This window comes from Hippichthys cyanospilos, chromosome 17 (assembly GCF_059441005.1).
Source record: "Hippichthys cyanospilos isolate Australia breed blue-spotted pipefish chromosome 17, RoL_Hcya_1.0, whole genome shotgun sequence".
Classification (NCBI taxonomy): Eukaryota; Metazoa; Chordata; class Actinopteri; order Syngnathiformes; family Syngnathidae; genus Hippichthys; species Hippichthys cyanospilos.
In genome coordinates, this window is record NC_142385.1 from 16,339,980 (window position 1) to 16,361,199 (window position 21,220).

Genomic DNA, 21,220 nt, shown 5'->3' on the forward strand with positions numbered 1-21,220 from the left:
CCTCTCGTAACCTTCTCCCGCTTTGCTTTTTAATATCAGAACCCGCCGCGCCCCATTTCAAGAGAAGTAAGTGAGGCCTTCTCAAGGTCCCGCCCACCCAGACCGAGGGCGCGATTGAAGCTCTGACGACGGTCTCACGCTGCTTTCAAAGAGTCGCGGAATCAAGTGTTTTGTTTTGGCCCGCGCTAACAAACCAGGAAGTAGCCTACTCGCTCGCTCAGTAGATAGCTCACGAGCTGCGACTATTTAGCGGATGTGTGCGGCAAAATGTTTGAAGGACGACAGAAACAAATGCCAACAAAAAGTTGATTGGAAACCCAATTTGCTCGATCTCGTATGAAAACTTACACAAATAAATAGCTTTAACGGGGCACTCCAAGTTATTTTGTACATATTAGAGTGACATTAGTGCATAATGAAAAATGAACACTGCATAAGGCGCAGCGGATTATCAGGCGCGCTGTCGGCTTTTGAGAAAATTGAAGGTTTTTGGGTGGAAAATACGGTACGTACATCTCCACGTACAGTCTCCAACTCAAAACATTGTAAATGGAGGTCAGGAAAACGCTGCTCATAAATCAAACATGTTGCCACGTAGGTGCGCACAAGCCATTGCTCATGCTGAACTTTGGATGTCCCCCCGTTTCGGGGTGGCGCCATCTTTCACGTCTCTTTGTTAATTGAGATAGCTAACGGCCGAGAAGTGACTAAAGCGTGGCGCTGACACTGTGGCAAATAGGCAATAAGAGGCTGTGACTGTCCCTCAACTTACATGCTACGCTAATGTAGCACGCAAGGCTCTGGAGTGGACTCTGAGGTCAATGTTTAGCTCATTTTTGGCCAGAACATACAGGTGAAACGTCATGGATGATTCGGCTTCGTTTCATATGTTCCAGACTCATTTAGGTAGCATCTGTTAGCATTTTCCTTGGCTAACCATGCCAACTCACTTTTCTTATTCCACAAAACCAGCGATACCGTCGCGTGTAGTTGTTAGTTTCGATAAATCAGGGGTTCTCAAAGTTGTGTCGTGGCCTGTCCGTGGAATAAATTGGGTTGTTGACCCTTTACTGGGCACAGCAGCCGCTTTGGGCCGACTGTCTAAACAGGCAAAATGGGTGCCATCTTACTCCATAGCGAGGTATCTGATGAGCAAGGTAACTAAGCGTCTGGCCAATCGGGAAGTGTCAAACGATTTCTGCGCTGACTTTAGTTGTCATGTTCCTGAGTGACGTCTCGGCCCGGCAGATATAGATGGCACAAACCGCAACGCCACCTATCAGGCGGCCTGCCAAGAACTGTTGAAGTTTTCCTCATCGACTTTACTTGGCACGCAATTTCCCCGCTTCTTCTTCTGTGGTACCCTTCACAGGAAGCGGTACCGCGTTAGTCCGGGGATATCCTGAGAACGCCCCGCTCACACAAAGGCCCAGTTTATTTTCACTCCTAGCGCGGCGCGCGATCCAGAGCGCGGGTCAAGGTGAGGCAACGGAGGAACAACAAACAGATGTTCTTTGATGATAATTGCAAGGAAGGTCAAAAGTCTGCTTGGGCCTCCCACCTCCTCCGCGGGGAGGTCTGTCGTGCCGTCATCGGGCACCGGCCTCCTGGTCGCATCGCTGAACGCTGATGTTCGGCCACACCTACTCAAGATTTTTGGGGAGAAACCAAAGGCCGCTTTGGAAAGTTTGCTGCCCAGGAAACGTACACGTAATAAATAAAAAACAAACTAGCCAGATAGCAAACGGCTGATGAAAACGCCAGTATAAGTCCCCAACCACCGGTCCACGGCCCGCTGCCGTCGATCAACAGCTACCGGGCTGCTTGGGCCGCATTCCAATTATGATGGACAGTTTAAAACAGCATTTTCGTATGTGCCAGCTATTTCCCTTTGGAATATGTTAGCATATGCAAAGGTTTTGCATTACATTTCTCCTGCGCCCCGTTTGTGAGTTGCCGTTGAAAGAATCGGTGGAAATGCATGATAAAACACGGGGTTTTCAATACGCCCAAAATGGACAATAGTTCCAGTTTTGAATGGCAGTGAATGAGCCTGACATGGGCTAAATTTGACACCTATAGGGTGTACCTCTCCACCTACCATCAAAAAGGCAGAGTTGGGTCAAAATTTCACTCGCGTTAAAGCATGACGTGAATTATGATGTCCGACTAATCCCCGTGTTGTTGTATTCAAACAACAGCATCGACGTTTTAAAATCAACCGAAAGCGGTGCCCTTTCGGATGGCTTTTTCGCCAACGCTCGGTGAACGAAGGGTTCCCTTCGAGGAGCCGAAAGTCCCATCACTACAAACGACAGACCTAAGTAGCTAGCTAACGATCCGCGGCCTCGCCTTCACCCGACGGCGCCCGAGGAAAGCTTCGCCACTCTCGAGCTCTTAATCAAGGCTGTCTGTCAGCAGACGCCCCGTAAAAGACAGGTCGCCGGCGTTCCGAGCCGGGAGTGATTGATTTGTGTAAAGTGGCGGGACGAATGGCGAGGACGCCGTCGTCGGATGAAACGGCGCCGCTCCCGCGGGCCGGCGCGGTGATTAATGAACATCTCGCGGCATTCCCGACGCTGTCGCCCGCGGTATCAAATCACGTCAGGACTGATGAGGCCGCGCAATATAATCAGCAGCTGCCATCCGCGGCGCGTCGACTCCGCCGGCTGTCCGTCAACCGCCGAACGCGCCGGCGCTCCGTGCGGGGAGAGGATCAAGATAAATCGTCCTGACTTTCGACAAGGCTCGAGGAAATAATCCTTATTGAAATCCGGATGTTTTTTTCCGTACGACAATCGATCCGTCGGTCGAATTTACGTCAAAAGCGCTTCCAAACAAGAGCTAGCTAAAGTGTTGACTGGCCATCTCCCGCCAGCTAGTAAACACGTAACCCTCTGTCGCAGCCGGACATAAGTTTGTGCGTTTGGAGAAAGTCATCAAATTTCAAAGCAGACTTCCGTCGCTCCGCATCCGCGCAGCCCGGGACAAACGGGAAGTCTTTCAACGGGGAGTCGGTCAGGGCACTCTTTTGGGTAAATAACGGGCCCCGGGTAAGCGCAAATCCCACGCTATCTGGAATCGTTTACAAATCCTCTAATTTCGAAGCTGCCGGTAGCTTGCGACCGTCCGTCCCTTTGGATGCGGCCCTCCCCAGAATGGTCCAATGATCTCATCTCCAACGCGCGGGCGTTGTTCTGCGAGTCCTCGGACGAGGGGACGGCGAGACATGGAGCTTATCCGCATGTCTCCCCGGAGGAGGATTGCGTTTCTCTTTTGCAGCGTTTATTTGAAAGCTATCGTTTCCCGGGATTCATCGTTGGAAAAGCGCCATCGATCGGCCGCCTGATAGATGGCGGCTGTCCAGATATCGACGAGCGTATCGACGACTCTTTGGAAGCCCTGCATCTTATTACCTCTCGGTTAAAACGATACGTCTCGTCGGGCGATAAATGCTCAAGTCCCGTACGCGACTATATTTTGCAGGGATATTTTAATTTTCCGGCATACGTTTAAAACGGATATAGGGGACCGTTGTCCTTCGCCGTAGCCAAAGCTAGCAAGGCTGGCGGCTGTCCTTTGCTTATTTCTCTTTTTTTTTTCAGCATCAGTTCGTAGGAAGTGGCACTTGTTAGCGGAGTTTGACTATTTGTGAACATACTGTTGTACATGCGATCATGGAGGTTCTTTGTGTTGCGGGGTGTAGCTCAGGTGTGTCGGACTCGTTTTAGCTTGCGGGCCATATAGAGGAAAAGGTGTTCCCAAGTGGGCCGGACCGATAAAATCATGCACGGTGTATATTTATATAACTTTAATACAACAACTTCAGATGTATTTTCTTCTATTTGCATAGTTACGTATGCTGTAGTTAACTTTATGCGGCCGTGTTGTCTATGAAATAGAACAAGATGAGCAATAAGGCGTCGGCAGGCTGGCAAAAGAAGATAAAGCGCCCGACTCCATCCGGGGAGGTCATATGTTAATGCGAAGATTTCCAAAGGCAATAACCCCGTCCGGAAAGTTTGCCGTAGCATGAAAATGACAAACGCAAAGCCCTAAATGCGCTGCGAAACAACTGTAATGTTTCCTACTTTTATTGGACTCTCCAAGTTTAGTGCGTCTTAATCCAAGCTTGTTTCATTTTGTGCCCGTCGTGGCCGCAAGGACGCTAAGTAATGTCGGGCTGCCAAGCGTGGCGGCCGTCTCCATTTGTTTGAACAGTAATACACGATTTAACCTTCGCAATAGCGTTTGCGGGATCATAACACTTGCGGCGGCTGTAATTTTTCCGGCGAGGCCCGACACAATGTGACCTGATTTATCTGGCGTTCTTATAATGGCCGGTATTAATCTGCAAGGCCGTTTATGATGCATTACCGCCGCGGTGGCCATCATTCACTTGTTCGGCCGAGGAGGATCCTCCTTGCTTTGTGTGCGTGTGTGTGTTTTGGAGCTAGCGCCCGCGGCTGTGCGCGCGCGCTCATTTCCGTGGGAGTTTGTTGCTCTTTGCTCGGGAAGCCGTGAAGTCCGCTACTTTATGGAGAGTGAAATAGCTTCTTGTGCTCGAGATGCTCGGGAAACGTGACTTTTGCCGTTTGCTCCTTCCTTGGGAGCCGTTCGTATCGTGCGACGTTGTTTTGAAAATGAGAAAATGTTCGCGTCACAGGAGTAAAAATGAGATTGATTCAAAACTATCACAATAGAAAGGTGAGAAACTATCCCGAATGTAAAGAAATACATTTCATGACTGTCGGCTTCATCGTAGTTGAATGAGAAATTGTAGCTAACTAGCTAGCTAGCTAAAATGGCAAAACCTCATTACTTTCAATCCATCAGGAATTAAAAGTGGAAAAAAAGAATACACGAGGATAATGAGCTAGTTTCACTTTCGATGACTGAATCTTTGCATTAGCTTAACCGCTTGCTCGCTAGCAAGAATTTCTCTAGCTAGCTAGCTAAAACGATAAAACCTCATTTATTTCATAGAATTGCTAGCTAGCTAGCAAGAATTTCTATAGCTAGCTAGCTAAAATGAGATCCTAGCAAGAATATGCATGTCAGTAATAGAAAAAAGTCAAATTTGCCATTATTTGTGGAAAAGCTTATTATGCATTTGATGACTGTATCTTTCGTTACCTTAACTGCTGTTTTTTTCTTGCTCTACTTGAGTTGCGGCTTATTTGATGCTCGATAGGGTTAGAAAGTCAAACTGTGCCTCTCGACTACAAAACCAAATCAAAAAAATCTTGACCGAGAAATTGTAGCTAGCTGGCTAAAAGGAGAATGTGAGCCCCCGCCTTCCTTTCAGTCGCCGAGATGAACGAGCGGCGTCTAAATAATGCAGTGGAGCCTAATTCTCTTTGATTAGTGGCGAACGGGACGGCGGCGACCCCGCCAAATTGGTCATCAGCATAAATAACGAGCCAATGAAGTGATAGAAGGCAAAGTCCCGGGCCGTCATAAATCAAAGGCGATCCGCCGGCCGTGGAAGTGGGCGGAATTAGAAGTGGGCGCTCCTATTAATTATGTTGCCTCGTGAAGGTGACAGCGCGATAAATCAACGGCGAAAGGCCCCTTGGCCGCGCTGGCGGCGCCCCGATCGGCCGCAAATTGCTTTGTGTATGCTCCTAATTGTTTCTTAAATAAGCCTCCTTTTTTGCGAGGCCGCCGGCAAGTCTAGCGGGAGGGTCGCGCCGAGTCGCGGCCGCCCAATCTCACGCGATCAATCCCCGTCCAAAAGTTGCTGCCGCTTGCTCGCGTCCTTTTCGCCGTCGCGTCGCACGTACTGAAAGTTTAGCCGCCACCAAAAGCCGGGGAAAATGAATACAAAAAAATCTGTTGTTAGACAGCGAGAGCTTTGCGACGACGACGATAACAACGGTGACAGTGGCTGTGATGACGACGGTGATGGCGATGATGGCGACAACCACGACGGCGATAACGGCAGCGACGACGACGGTGATGACGGCGATAACGTCGATGATGACCGCGATGACTATAGCGACGATGACGACAACCACATTGACGATAACGACAACGACGACGACGACGACGATGACGACGATAACGGCGACGATGAGCGGCCGCGACGATGGAAATGCGCTTTTCATTGCTACTTGGTGTCTTCACAAACCATTGGCCCGCCAACTGGCGGTGCCACTACTTTTTAACAGCGCTCGTGCGTTTGTGTCCTCGGTGGCGACATTGATCCCCTCTCCCCACGTCGAAATAATGCCGGCGTGAGGCGGCGAGAATAATGGCGTGCGCTTTGATGACATTGCGTCAGAGCCAAGGTGACTGAGCGGCGGCCGGCGAAGGAGGAAGCTGAGTGATGGCTGCCCCCCCCCCCCCCCCTCTCCCGCCCCGGCAGGCGGCCGTCACCCCCTTCTCACCCTGTCAATAGCCAGCCTCTTGTCTGATGGAGTCACATCAGGGCGGCGCACCTGACACCGCCGCCGTGTCTTTATTTCCTGCAGCCGTCCCTTCGCGGCACACATCGCCGCTGATTAATACGCTGACAGCAGCCGGGAGGTGAAGAACACACACGCACGCACACGCGCGCGCGGGCGGCTACTGTTACTGACGCACATTCATCCGGTCGCGGCGCTGGATGCTCACCCGCCACCTGTGTCGGACAACACAAATACAGTACGCCTTTCCACACGGATGCTTTTTTTTGCTTGAACAGCTGCTGCAAGCGATAACTTTAAATTTTGGACTCCAATTATGAATCTTTGAACCCTGCGACTAATAGTCCAGCGCGGCTTAAGTTTTGTTTGTTTTTTACTAGCCGCCGGGGGGCATTCTCTCAGTAAACAGAGACAGCACCGTCGAAGTATTCTGAGTTTGAACTGCTATATGACTCGCCAGCAGGGGGCGCTCTTTACGAGTACAAGCAATCAGGCGCGTCACTGTTATGTTGGTTGTTTGAAAACTTCCCATACATGACGACATTCACCACGACGACGGCGACAATGACGACGACGATTACGATGACCCCGATCGCGACAAGGTGAAGACACCGACGATGACAATGACATATTATTACGACGACGATAAGCACGATCGCAAAGACCGTGGCGACGACAACGATGAGGACGAAGATGATAACGACGACGACCACGATAAGGAATACAGCGAAGACGTCTTATAAAAAATACCGTAGGTCGCGATCTATTAAATTGCCCGTTTTGATGGTCGTGATTAGACCACTAATATCGGCAATCCTACGGTCAATTCTTTTTATTTATTCCAATACGTGTTACAGATATGGAGAAAGGTCAAAAAGGGATAGATGCTAACGGCGCTAGCAAACAAGGCCCGACGTCCATCCAGCGAAGGTTTCCGGGGGCGTCGCGAGCGTTAACACGTGCTGACGAGGTACAGTTGCACTTGATTGGATATTATAGGCAGCGGCGGCGCTATAGACAAAGTCCTTTCTAATGGCGGCGGGCTTGTCACAGCTGTTTAGCGCACACGCCTCGCCCTAAGTGACACCGCGTCAGCCGCTGTCTGCCAGATGAGTCGTTCATAAATCAAAGTGACCTCTGGTTGAGGCGAGGGACGCCCGCCCGCCCGCCCGCCTATGAAAATCTCCCGCCGATGCATTTAACGGGCAAGACCTTGGCTTTAATAACAAGTGGGTGCGGCCCTTTGCTTTAATAGAAAAGACATTCGGGAGAGGCGCGAATCATCAAGTGCCATTGATCGGATATAAAGTGAACGCGGCTTGGCAAGCGGCTGCAGCCGAGCCCTTTAAATACGCAAGCGTGGGGGGGTTTGATTTGTTAAAAATGATCCATGTACAGTCCTATAATCATTCTATTCAGGTTCATGGGGATTTCCATTTAAGTTCGCATACTGTTAATGGGACAAGAATAAAACATGCTAGGAAAATACTTTTCTCAAGGGAGCAATGTATTTGAGATGACAATTCCACAGCTTCAGTTGTCATCGTACCCCGTTTCATCACCACGACAAACTACCATGGCGACGTCGCGGCAATGACGATAACGACGACGACCACCACGAAAACGATGATGGCGGCGGCGTTAAGGGCGCCCCGGAAGGGCCCCGGCGCCAGGCGGGCACCCGCGCTTGCTCCAAATGGCGGCTAATCAAGACGCAAAGCGTGGCAGGCGCTTGACTGGCCGGCGTGTCGGCGGGACGCGGATGTCACGGCGGGGCGACGGGAGGGTAGCGTCTTCCCCTCCGGTAGCCCGGCTGCCGCTCCCGCCCCTCGGTCATTAATCGTCACGCCGAGCTAGTAATTAGAGCTGGTCGCCGGCAAGGAGTCGCGTGCCGCATCCAGACAAATTTAGCCGGCTGTCACTCCCGTGACGCGAGCCGGCCCGCCGCCTCGGTATTGATGTCGCCCCGTCACGGTGACTCGGTCCGCCTGAACGTGCTCAGCTAGCGACCAGACCGCGGAGCTTGGGCTAACAACCCGGGCTAAACTTAGATCATCCGGAACAAGAATCAGAATGATACTTTCGCATTATTGTTATTCTATTTTGTATTGATTATTTTTGGATTCGTTCATATTTCATGAATTAAATTTGGAAACTTCTGAATGATTTCCTGACTTCACACTAAGCAAATCAGCAAGCAGATAATTGAAGAAAAGTCAAAAATTTGACGATATGACAAAAACCACCATAGGAAAGCCGCTCGGGAACGGATGGCTTTAAGAAAAACAAAACCAAACCTTACGGAAAAACGGCATTTCAAAACCGATGCCCGACATACGGGAAAGGTGGCGTCGCTCGGTATATGCCGGGAAGTCTTCTTCCTCAGCCGGCCCGGCATAAATTGGCAACGGCGCGAGCAAAGTAGGGAGCGGCTCTCAAGGTCGGCGGCGGAAAGAAAGATAACAGGCTTTGTGGGAATTACAAGATTCAATTTGAATTGCATTTCTAATGGGACGCCGTTGACAATCCAATTGCTCAAGTGTCAAACATGGCGTGTAATAAGGTCGCACCTGTCACGGTGATTAATGAATTGTCACAGGCAAAGGAAGCGCCGTCGCCGCGGCTGATTTGTAGCCGCCGGCCCGGGCGGCGGCTCGGCCTCGGCCCGGGCGCCCGCTGCTCCGTATTGCTGTCCTGCGGAGCAGGTGTGACGGCCCCGTCCCGTCCCGTCCCGTCCCGTCCCGTCCCGTCCCTTTTTTTTGTGGGCCTTTCCCGCTGTGACAGGCGCCTCTCTTGTGCCACCTTTCTCCGGGCAGTCGCCGCGTCTTGACAGACCACTGTCACTTCCCATTTGCCTCTCCCGGAGCCACTTTCCCAGCGCCGCAATTATTTTTTTGACAAGCCATCCATCAGCTTTAACTTGAAAGCACTTTTCCAGCGATTGCCATTGTTGCACTTTTTTTTTCCTGCGAGGGAGAATATGATAGCTGCGCTTTCCTGCCATGTACTGTAACCCCCATATATATATATATATATATATATATATATATATATATATATATATATATATACAGTATATATATATATATATATATATATATATATATATATATATATATATATATATGACATTAATTTTTGAATACTTAGTATCTGGGATTGAATGGACTCGTAAAAAAAGACGTGAAAATCCATCCCTGGCATTGACAGAGTTAAACTGGTTGAAGTGAATACACGTGAGCAAATTTGAGAGGCGCCGCCGTACAGTCCAGCACTCTTTGACGCGTCAGCCGTCTGACCGGAGGGCGACGCGCGGCGTGACCTCAGCGCGGCTCAACGGACGGCTAATAGATGGAGCGAGGGGCGACCCTTGGCCGCCGCCAATACGACCAAGGCGTCGGCGGACGGCCATCGATTTCCCGCAGCTCACACGCGCGACAGCTTCCAAATTCAGCAATAATCGGGACAAACCAGGAGGGGCGTCGGCGCCGCGTCGTCGGCAACGAAACGACGGTGACGTTTTGGACTCCGTCGACCAAGGCGTAAGAAGCACAATATTAACCCCTGCGGGAGATGTTGACCCAAATCCGGCTTTTCGATGTGCGTGATATCAAAGGAAAAGCATACAAACAAAACAGTAGGAGGCTGAAATATTGCACGACTTTCCGGCTCCTTCTAAACGCTTGCAAATGGGAGGTGGAGAGGTACACTCTATAGGTGTTCGATTTTGCCCTTGTTGGGCTCATTTACTGCCATTAAAAATGAGAAATAATCTCAATTTTGCATATATTGAAAACCCGATGATTTATCATGCGTTTCCCCGATTTTGCGTGAATCCTTTCAAAGGCAACTGGCGAACGGAGCGCGCCTGAGGAAGTTAGGACTATTTCTGAGAATTAATCACAAGGTATGAATGAAGTATTACCCGTGTCAGTTGGTGAGTTTTTCACACTTGTGGATACACGCAGCCACTCGCCTCCGGGTCGCATCGACCCTCGGACACCGTCCCCGTTTTGGAGAAATAAGCATAAATCACTCGTTCGAATCCATTTTGGGTTTCGGTTTCTCCGTGTTTGTCAGAGTGAAATGGCCCCGGGTCAAAGTGACCCAGGGACATTCATGCCGCGCCTTGCAAACAAACACAACAGGAGGGTCGGTGGAATCCTGGCTTTGGAGCCGTCGCGCGGCCCGGGTGTGAAAAGTGGCATGCGGCTGACGGTATGCGTCCCCCTTTGGAGCTCCGTTTTCTCTCATCCCCGCTCCAAAGTCGCACGCCGCTAATAACAACTGACTTTATTAATGGTCGGCGGAGGTGCGAAGTAATTAAGCCTCGGCGGCGGAGCTGCGGCGGGCCTCCGTTGAATGTCGCGCCCCTTCGCACGCAAGTGCGCCTTTCTGGAAACGCTGCCACGGACCTTCAAATACTTTGTAACTGGACTGAAATTGTTTTTGTTTTTTTTTCAGCTGTCTGGCCATTGCTTGAGTGGGGTGAGACCCAATAAAGTTTTTACTATTCGGTAGATTTGACAAGATGGTGGCAAAGGTCTACTTTTGTCTAAACGGGGCTCCCCGACTCACACCGGCGCAAAGATTGAACCAGATGGTGTTCAAATGAAAGTGAACCCTCCAAAACATCTTGAAATTCCTCAGCAAGCTTTTGATTTCTTTCTTTCTTGATTTCAACTTTTGACTAAGTAAGTCTTCACCCTGGAAACAGGTCTGTCCCTCCACCAAAATGGTCCGAGAAAAGACACCGGGGATATGTCCCCACCGTGTCGCAAAAACCGATGGCGCGCACACTCACGCGCGCATACACACAAGCCCTGTGCTGTTTGAATAAAAGCGCACTTCCTGTTTTTGGTCGGCCATCTGTAAGGACAAAAGTAGCCCAAGGTAAAAAGGATGACTGCAACTTGGCACCAGATGAAAGGCCGCGCCGCAAAAGCCATTAATAATTCTCATATTTTGGAAACGGCGCATACATACCAATGGGCGCTATTTCATCTCCCGGCGTAGGGAATAAAAAAGGTCAGCCGCTTCCTTCCTCCCAAGCGGGGACCGTGGGCCCGGCTTTTCCGAGGCGGCCCGTTCGGGCCGAGTCGGTGCGGGCTTGATGACGCCGCGGGCGGAATCTGCCACCGGGAGCCGCCGCCGCCAAATGATTGCACCGTCACAATACATTCCGGGAATTTTTGCTGCTCGCTTGCCTCATACTGAACAGGCTTTGCGGTTACCGCGTGAAGTGTAATTGCACCTCCACACCGCCAGGTGTTGCTGTGGCGCCGTGCGTAATTGGAAGCAATAGAAGAAAAGCGTTTCTTTTTAACTTAAGTACCTTGTTACAATGTGCTGTAGTAGGATCCAGAAGCAACTTAGTTCCTTTTCATAATTTAGTCACAAAAACAAAGGATTGGAATGCAAACATACTAAGCAGTCATGTCTGGGAGAAATTTGATGTGTGACTGATTTGTTTTTTTCCAGCATCAAACGTTTGAGTTAGTCAGAAATGTTCCTAATTTAAATAGGCATTGATAAAAAAAAATAATAAGAATATAGGCACTTTGTTGCACTTGAAGTTTTTTTTTTCAAATTCAGACTAACTTATAACATGTATAAACCCTTTTAAAGGACCCGGAAGCAACTTCTGGCACGTAGTTAATTCAAAAGTAAAATTAACATTTGTTGAAAGTTCATTCAGATTGTTTTTTGTTTAGTGTGACGTCATTCGCGTGGCTCGAAATCAAAGTCATTCCTCCGGGGAACAAAATGGTTGAAAACAAAGCCCCGCTTGTCCGACGCGATCAACGTACGTGCTTCTCACCAGCTGTATGCTGATATTGACCAAATAATAGGGCAAGAGTTGTGTAATACTGGGGATGGCGAAATACACCATGGCAATACCCGATGTCATCAGTATTCCTGATGGCAAAATGTTTTGAACTTGAGCGAAATCATGTCCTCATTAGAAAATAATGCAATAACTTAAATGTGTTTATTTCACACTTTTAACCCCCGGGGGAAATTTTGATCCAACTCGGACTTTTAGATGTTTTTGATATAAAAGGAAATGCATACAAATGCGACACTGGTTTAGAAACCGCTAAAATATTGCATGGATTGTCAAAACATGACGACTTTCAATACGCCACACTGCCCTCCCATCTAAATAAATGCTCGCAAACGGGAGCTTGAAAGGTACACCCTTTAGGTGTCACATTTAGCCCATGTCGACCTCACTTACTGCCATTCAAAACTGGAAATCTTTCCAATTGTAGACATATTGAAAACACAAGGTTTTTTCATGCGTGTCCTCCGATCTTTGCATGAATCCTTTCAACGACATTTTCATGTTGACATTTTCATGGATGCATTCCGCAAACCCAGCCGCTACTGTAGCTCCTATTCCCTGCGACTTTGATTGCGGTGCGCCCTACATGTAAAAACACTTTTAAAATAGGCCATTAGTTGAAGGTGCGCCCTTTGGTGCCGTATACGTTAAATTCCTTCATTTTTCAATCGTTATCCATTTTGTAAAGTAAAACCAATGCTTGCTTCAGCACTACCTGAGCAACGCATGCATGCAATAATGCACACTTTTTCTTTTACTTTCCTCTCTCATCCTCGCACCTTTTTTTTGTTTTCGGAAGGGGGGGGGGGGGGGGGGCGACCTTGCTGCTTTTTGCGCGGGTCATCCATCTTGAGCTGTTTAGCCGTTTCACTGGATACGCAGCGGCCGCATGAACACAATTCATCAGCGCAATCATCCTCCATTCATCACCCCCCGCTGGCCTCATGAATGTTTTGACGTCCAGTTAATTTTCCGCCGATGATTTATCAAAGCGTAATTACCATACTCTGAAGGAGTCATTCGTTATCTTGATGAATGATAATGACGGCAAAGTGGATTGAATTTGAAGCGAGTTCCCACCGACGCTAACGTATGCGTTATTGTGAGTAATGACCCGGCAGGAACCCGCCGGCAAATTTTCAAATCAAAAGTGGGGATTTTTGCATATCTCCAGGTACTGCGCCGCGAAGCCAGCCACGCTAACGCTCTTCCTCCTCTTGCTTTGTGGCTGTCTAATTGGGCTAGCGAATGAGATTGGCGCAAATGCCCAAGTTGAATCCAACATTTTGAACCTCTCTGGGAAAGAGCTAGCAAATTTTAAAATCAAAAGTCACCATTTTGCACATCTCGAGGTAGACGACTCCAAAGCTAGCCATGCTAACGCTGCCCTTTCTCCTTTCGCTTTGCGGCTGTCTCCTTGGACCAGCTAAAGACATTCGTAAAAGTCCAAAAACTAACTCTTAGCGCTCATCTGTGGCGCTAGCGTATGCATTACCGCGAGTAGCATGATTTTGAAGATCCGAAGCCAGCCATGCCAACGCTCCGTCAAGTCGTCTCCCCTTTGCTTCGCGACTGTCTAATTGGATTAGCAAACTAGATTAGCGGAATTTCGGAAATGGAATTGGACGTTTGGAGCGGTCCGCGTTCTGGTCACCCGCGACGCGCAGACGTTTGGCGCGAGACGCACGGCTTAATCGGGGCCCCCCCGAGGTCGCGAACCGCTCATTGAGGTCGCTTATTCATCTGTTTCCTGTCTCCCTTCTCTTATCCTTTACATCTTGCCTTCTTTGTTTGGCTAAATTATTTGAAGCTTCTCTTCCCGACTAGAAAAAAAACAAAAAACAAAAAGGGGGCATGCTCAATATGTCCCCTTCCTCGCTAGGAGGTGGAACCCAGATGACACTCCGTTGACGGCGGACAAAAGCTTGTTTTCCTCCCCCCTCGCCTGCGTAACAATGGAGACGCAAAGCCAATGAGAGCGGGAATCGCGCGGGGGCCTTCGTACGCCGCCGTCGCACAAACGCGCCCCGTTCGGAAGCGCGCGAGAAGTTCCGAGACAAAAAAGGCGCTCTCCCACAGTGTGACGCGGGCCAATGTATTCCCGGGGCGGCTTTGAAGTGACAATCTTGTCGGACCGCCGGCTCATTGCACACCAAAGACCACCTCGTACGTAACGGAAGGGGGCGGCCCGATGGGCCGCCTAATGAGGGACTTGAAAGCAACTTTTAACTTTGAAGGGAGAATTTGATCAGCGCTGACACATTCCTCAGACCGTTTCACACAGAGATCAATGGCAATCCTCGCGCCAGCATGAGAAAAGGTCGCCGCCATATCGTTTGATATTCATCGCGGACGTTTTTTTTTCTACCGGGCGCTCTCTTTTTTCCTCTTCTATTTTCCCTTTTTTTTTTGTCATTCCAGTGTCGATGCGACCCGTTTTGTAGACGCATCGAACGAAAGGCCTAAAAATGACCACAGATTACCGAAAGGGGCGGGGCTGTATTTGATGGCAAAGGTTGAAAGCAACTGCCGTAGCATCAAATCAACAAGGTTTGTCATCATATCGTCTGCATACGTTTGCTATCCATCCCAAAGACGTTTTTGCATCTCTTTTTCCGAAGGTTTTGTCCCGGGTACTTTATTTTTGATTTCTCAGCAGCATTAGCCCCGAGCGGGGATTACGCGGCGCCACCTGGGCCGTTAGCCTCACGGGTCCCATTATCGGCCTCCTTATTAGTTTTTTGACTCAGCGCAAGAAAAACGCCAGCGCCTCGCGTCTTTTTGATCGCTCACGCGCTGACAAATCCCTTCTAGCCTGCCCGAGCTTCTCCGCTAAAGTAATTAGCGCTAATTAAAAGGTTTCCAGCTGCCTCCTGCGCGTTTTTGTGCGCGCGTGTGAGAGCGACACATTGTCCTCACAGGTGCGCGCCGGGTCCAGCGCCCGCCGCCAAGTCGCAAACATTCCTGGCCGCTTGTTCACGCTCGGAGATCAAGGAGATTAGGACTTTTGTTGTTGACAAAAGGAGTGAAAGTTCTTAGCGCCGGAAAGCCGTCGAAAGAGAACAGCTTGACGGATCGCGCGCATTGGAAACATTTTGCGATGCCGTTTTGCATTCACCGTTGCATTTTTTGCTTGTTTTTTGATGGCAACTGCAGACAAACACAAAAACGAAAACACAAGGAGCAACAAGCGCTTAGTTGAGTCTGAGACGGATACACTGTCAGACATTATTTTGAACACCTCAGACACAAATATGAAATAAAAAAAACGAGGGGCTGCTGTGTATGCCACAACTCTTTTTGTAATGTGTATATATTTTTAAAATTAAATATAGTACCATTTTTCCTGAACAAGAAAAAAAAGATGGCGCTCTAACGCCTGAATATTTTCGGTGTAATTGCAGTGTTGGCCTCTAGATGGTAACACACTTTTTTTTTAATCCTGTATTATGATTTTTTTTGTAGTTAACTTTCAATCTAACTCCCGTGGCATCGTTTTGCTACATTTTTGCTATCCGTGGCTCTTGCTCTCAATATTGTGGGTTTGAATGTGTTTGTATGACGTGGCTTTAGCGACCTTATAAAATCTATCATTTTGGGTGTGATTGCGGCGTTGTCCCCTAGATGGCGGCACACTTCTTTTTGTCAATGTATTATGATTTTTTTTTTGTACGGTTAACTATTTTAGTCCAACTGCTGTGGCAGCGTTTTGCAAAATGTCTGCTGTCCATGGCTCTTTTAAATATCGTGTTTGAATGCGTTTGCGTGAGGTTAATAGCGTTTCAGCGACCTAATGAAATACGCCCGAGGTGCCTTTAAGTAGGGTATCTAAATATTGCAGATGGTAACCCCTGCGATTGTTTTTTTCTTTCTTTTTTGGCGCCAGGGTTTCCCGTTGGCAGGTTTGGCGGGCGCTCTTCCGCCCAGTATCCGTAAGCGCTCACGCGAGCATTAGGTGAAGCTGTCAGGCAACAAGTTGAAAAGTCATGACTGGCGCAGCCGGGGGCCGCGTCGCTTTGGCCGTCACAAGCCATCAAGTCAGGCCCACGGTGACGCTGCGCGCCCGCCGCGCGCTACTTTGTTGTGCGGCCGGGTCAAACTCGGCTTCGAGTCCCCCCCCCCCCCCTCCCCCTTCCCGCTTTCACATCCAATCGGCCGTCACATTCTTACCTACCGGCAACCTCCGCCCGGCTCCGCTCATTAATCAAAGCGGAGCGCTTGTTGCGACCTCCGCCCCGGCCCTCCCCCCTCCCGCTTCACTTTGAAGCGCTCCGTCCTGCGCGGCGCGAGGAAATCATTCGCCGCCCCATTCAATGAGCCGTCAGTCGGGCCCGGCCGCATAATGACATGTGAGAATATTAACCTCCCGCCACCAAGAGTGCCGCCTTCTCTGGGAAGCACTCAATTATTCAGCCCGGTTCACGCCACGGACCGGACCTTTTTTTTTTTTTTTTTTTTTTTGCCTGCTTGCACCTCAAAGGAAACAAAAGCCTTGTTGGGCAAGTGAACACAAAGTGGAATGTGCGAGGTGTCAGTCAAAACGCTGAAGTTACCTGAGGTCGGGGGAGGCACCTCAGCAGTAATTTCGCCTCGAACGGGTCAGATGGTTCCCAAGCGGACGTCCTGGAAATCGCACGTGATGATTGAAGGGGCGGCCGATGAATTGACTTTGCTGCCGCTCGGATGAAACGCTGACGTCAGGGCGAGACGTATGGCGCATTCAAATGCAGTCTCACCTTTCAAACTCATAGAGATTATTCTGATTAAAAAAAAAAATGGTTTGACAGCTCTAAGCAAAACATCGCACTAGGTAATATTGTTTTTTTTATTTTCAAAAAAATTAAGAATCTAAAAGAACGTTTTCACCAGATTCCAATCAGCTATGAATCGGTGTGAAATGGGGCCCGATTTCCGATCACGTGATTGGCATCTGGACATCCCTAAAAATAATAATAGTTAATATTGAAACAATTGAAACCTCTGCTGCAGGACCCTGCCTGGAATAAATCTGTGAAAAAAATACACAAAATTAGAGAATTGCTCCTCAAATTAAGTCAATGATTCAGAAAACTGCTCTTCAATTAAAAATAAAAAGTTTTTAATGAACCCATGAATTGTTATTGTCACGGAACAAATGGCACGGGCGCATTTGTCGCCGGCGAGCTTCCTCCCCGTCACTTACAGTAGCGCCGACGCGGCGAGTGGCGCGCCGCCTCATCCGGACCGACAAGTGAGGCAAAAGTGTTGTGGCATGTTACGCGGCCGGCGGGTCGGGCCGGGCGCCCCGCGGCGGCCGCTCCGGACGGCCGTGCCCACGAGCTCCAAGTGTTGGGCCCGTTGTCGGCGGGAGTTTATCAATAGGCCCGTCCGCATATGCGTCGGCCGGCCCATCGATCCGTCCGCCGCCGTCGCCTCGCCTCGCGTCAACCGGAGGGAACCGCCGTTTGCGCAAGATAAAACAGAAACGCGTAGAGTCCGTCATCATCCCCTTAATATTGCAAGCCCTGATATAACGTAGTCCCTTTTGCTAGAAAAGTCCGCTTTCTACTTTGTTGTTCCGTTTCCCTTCAACATGTTTGTTTTGTTCCCCTTGTCGAGCTTCTCTTGGGTCCCCAAAGGTAAACAAAGTCTGTGTCCCAAAAGAATGGTTGCGAGTCCCAAAAATAGCACGGTAAAAAAAACAAAGTAAGTCTATGGTTCAAACTGCATTTACAAGTTGACCAACGTTTGCAATGACGGCTACAGAAAAATAAATAAATAAATAAATAAACAGTATGGGATTATTTCCATGACAAAATGTCATAGTTCAAGATTGCCCGCTTCCCGCACATCATAACAAATATTAACATGCTAAGTATTATGACGAGCTTCATATGACCATATTTGGACATGGGTGGCGTCCACTCAAGGGCAAGGATCCAGTCTTGTGGGACATGTTTTGTTTCCCTGTGGCATCCGTAAGCGCATCGTGAAGTGACGCCACCTTCGTCGGGCCTTGTTTGCAGCCCCCCCCCGGGACCCACGTAGCATTTCGCTTTGGGCGCCACCGCTGCTTAATTGCAACAGAGGACGCCTGTCCCTCCTCGCGTCCTCTGCGCTCGTCGTTAGAGGAGTGGCGACCACGCAACCAGCTGAGGATAAAGAAGCCTTCTTCAGGTCTCGGCGGGGACCCGAAAGGTCCTGAGGGATGGAGGCAAACAAGATCGGACCTGTGAGGGCGGGAAGGACAAGCCCCCCCCACCCCCAAGTCATTAGCGGACACACACACAGTGCTTATCGATGTCTGACTCTGAGGGAAATGTATTGAAGCATTTTTACATTATGCAATATTTTTTGCCCCAGTATCCTTTTGTCTCATTAAACATTTGAGTCCAGAGAAATAGGAAAAATTCATATATATATATATATATAACTGAATGTCTGGACTGAATGTCTGAAAAAAAAAAAAAAGAATTGTTTTTCAGTCTCTTTTCTAAACCAGGCCTGTCAGCCTATTTGAAAATTCGAATGTGGCCAATCGCTGTGCTGGGGGGGGCCGCCGCCTCTGTCGGCCGCTCCAAGCGATCCTTCAACATGAGCGCACATTCACACATAAAAATTGCACTAACGAAAGCGCCACGCTAATGCGATGACCGTCACAAACGGGCTCATCAGCGTAACACGGGCGGCATATGCGCAAATGTGGAAGACATCCTGCATTATCCCAGTCCCAAAGAAACCACGACCGGAGGAGCTCAACGACTTCAGGCCGGTCGCCCTGACATCACACGTGATGAAGACCATGGAGCGGTTGCTGCTACACCACCTGAGGCCACAGGTCCGCCATGCCACTGACCCCCTGCAGTTTGCCTACCAGGAGAAGGTAGGAGTGGAGGACGCTATAATCTATATGCTACACCGATCCCTCTCTCACCTGGACAGTGGCAGTGGTGCAGTGAGGATTACTTTTTTGGACTTCTCCAGCGCCTTCAACACCATACAGCCTCTGCTGCTCAGTGGTAAACTGACAGAGATGGGAGTAGGCTCACACCTTGTGGCATGGATTACGGACTACCTGACAGGCAGACCCCAGTACGTGAGACTGGGGGGCTGTACGTCCGACACTGTTGTCAGCAGCACAGGAGCGCCACAGGGGACCGTGCTGTCTCCTGTCCTGTTCACCCTGTATACGTCAGACTTCCAGTACAACTCTGAGTCCTGCCACGTGCAGAAGTTTGCAGACGACACTGCTATCGTGGGATGTATCAGGAGTGGGCAGGAGGGGGAGTACAGGAAACTGATCCAGGACTTTGTCTCATGGAGCGACGCTAACCATCTGCACCTGAACACCACCAAGACCAGGGAGATGGTGGTGGACTTCAGGAGGCCTAAACCCCATCCGGAACCAGTAACCATCAAAGGAGAATGTGTAGAGTTTGTCCAGACCTACAAATACCTGGGTGTGCAGCTGGACAATAAACTGGATTGGACTACCAACACAGAAGCTCTGTGCAGGAAAGGACAGAGCCGACTGTACTTCCTCAGAAGGCTGGCGTCCTTCAACATCTGCAAAAAGCTCCTGCAGATGTTCTACCAGACTGTTGTGGCGAGCGCCCTCCTCTACGCAGTAGTGTGCTGGGGAGGCAGCACCAAGAAGAAGGACGCCTCGCGTCTGGATAAACTGGTGAGGAAGGCGGGCTCGGTTGTGGGCACAGAGCTGGACAGTCTGACAACTGTGGCTGAGCGACGAGCGCTAAACAAGCTGCTATCAATCATGGACAATCCAACGCATCCACTACACAGCATCATCCACAGACAGAGGAGCTGCTTCAGTGACAGATTGCTGTCACTGTCCTGCTCCACGGACAGGCTGAGGAGATCATTCCTCCCCCATGCCATGAGGCTCTTCAACTCCACCCGGGGCAGTAAAAGCTCACATTAAACTCTAAACCTCATACTCTGCACTGCACTATTCACTTTATACAAGCACCTTAATTATACTTGCACTAGACTCCAACGATTCACACTATTCTGTTTACACTGTTAACAAGCACCTTAAGTATACTTCTGTACTGGACTTATGTGTATCTTGTGTACTTTATTTCTCATATTTTATATCTCGACTTGAGGATACTGCTGGTAATGTGAATTTCCCTACGGGGATGAATAAAGTATCTATCTATCTATCTATCTATCTATCTAAATGGCGCCGGCTTCGTTGCCGTTTACAGCGGCGGCGCTAAGGCCAGCTCCCACGGCGGTGAATTTAGATGATTAAATCAGCGGGTGCACGCAGCCACTGTGACATCAAAACAACAATTAATAAGCTTCACCCCCGGTGCGCCGCGGCTCCCGCTAATAACGTTACCGCTGACATCGACCAACCCAGGAAAAGGGTTAGCATGTTAGCTAGCTGGCATTATAGCATTCGTAGCACAGGTTTTGTTTCTTTTAATCAGCAGCTACACACATATTGTATATATATATATATATATATATATATATATATATATATATATATATATATATATATATATATATATATATATATATATATGATTTCATTTTTACATCTTATTTTTCATTCTTTTGTTGAACTGTTGAGACCCTTAGGGAGCTATTTATTTGTGAACATTTTCATGAATTTATTTGTGAACATTTTCATGAATACAATAAGATAAAAGCTATGCTGATGTTCCTGGGAGCTCTCTGAGCCTATTTATTAGGATTTTATGACAAATATACGCTGTCAAAAAGTTAAAAAAAAAACACTTTGCATTTCAACAACATTTTACTCAATGCTTTTTTTTAGGCCAGTATTTTTTCTTATGGATGAATGAATTGATGGATCGAAGTTTCCTTTTACGGCTTCTTTGACTTTCACAAATCGATAATGGCTCGATAATAAACCGTATGAATGAATATGTATTGTAAACGGCTTATCAAATCGACCTTGCAAATGACAGATATTTTTTTGTTTGTG

General features: G+C 48.8%; 1 long non-coding RNA gene across 2 annotated transcripts in view; it reads left to right on the top strand.

The window, feature by feature from the left end:
- Positions 1-21,220, top strand: part of LOC148410003 (uncharacterized) — an 82,200-nt gene that overhangs the window by 51,313 nt on the left and 9,667 nt on the right. The gene's annotated exons all lie outside the window — the stretch shown is intronic.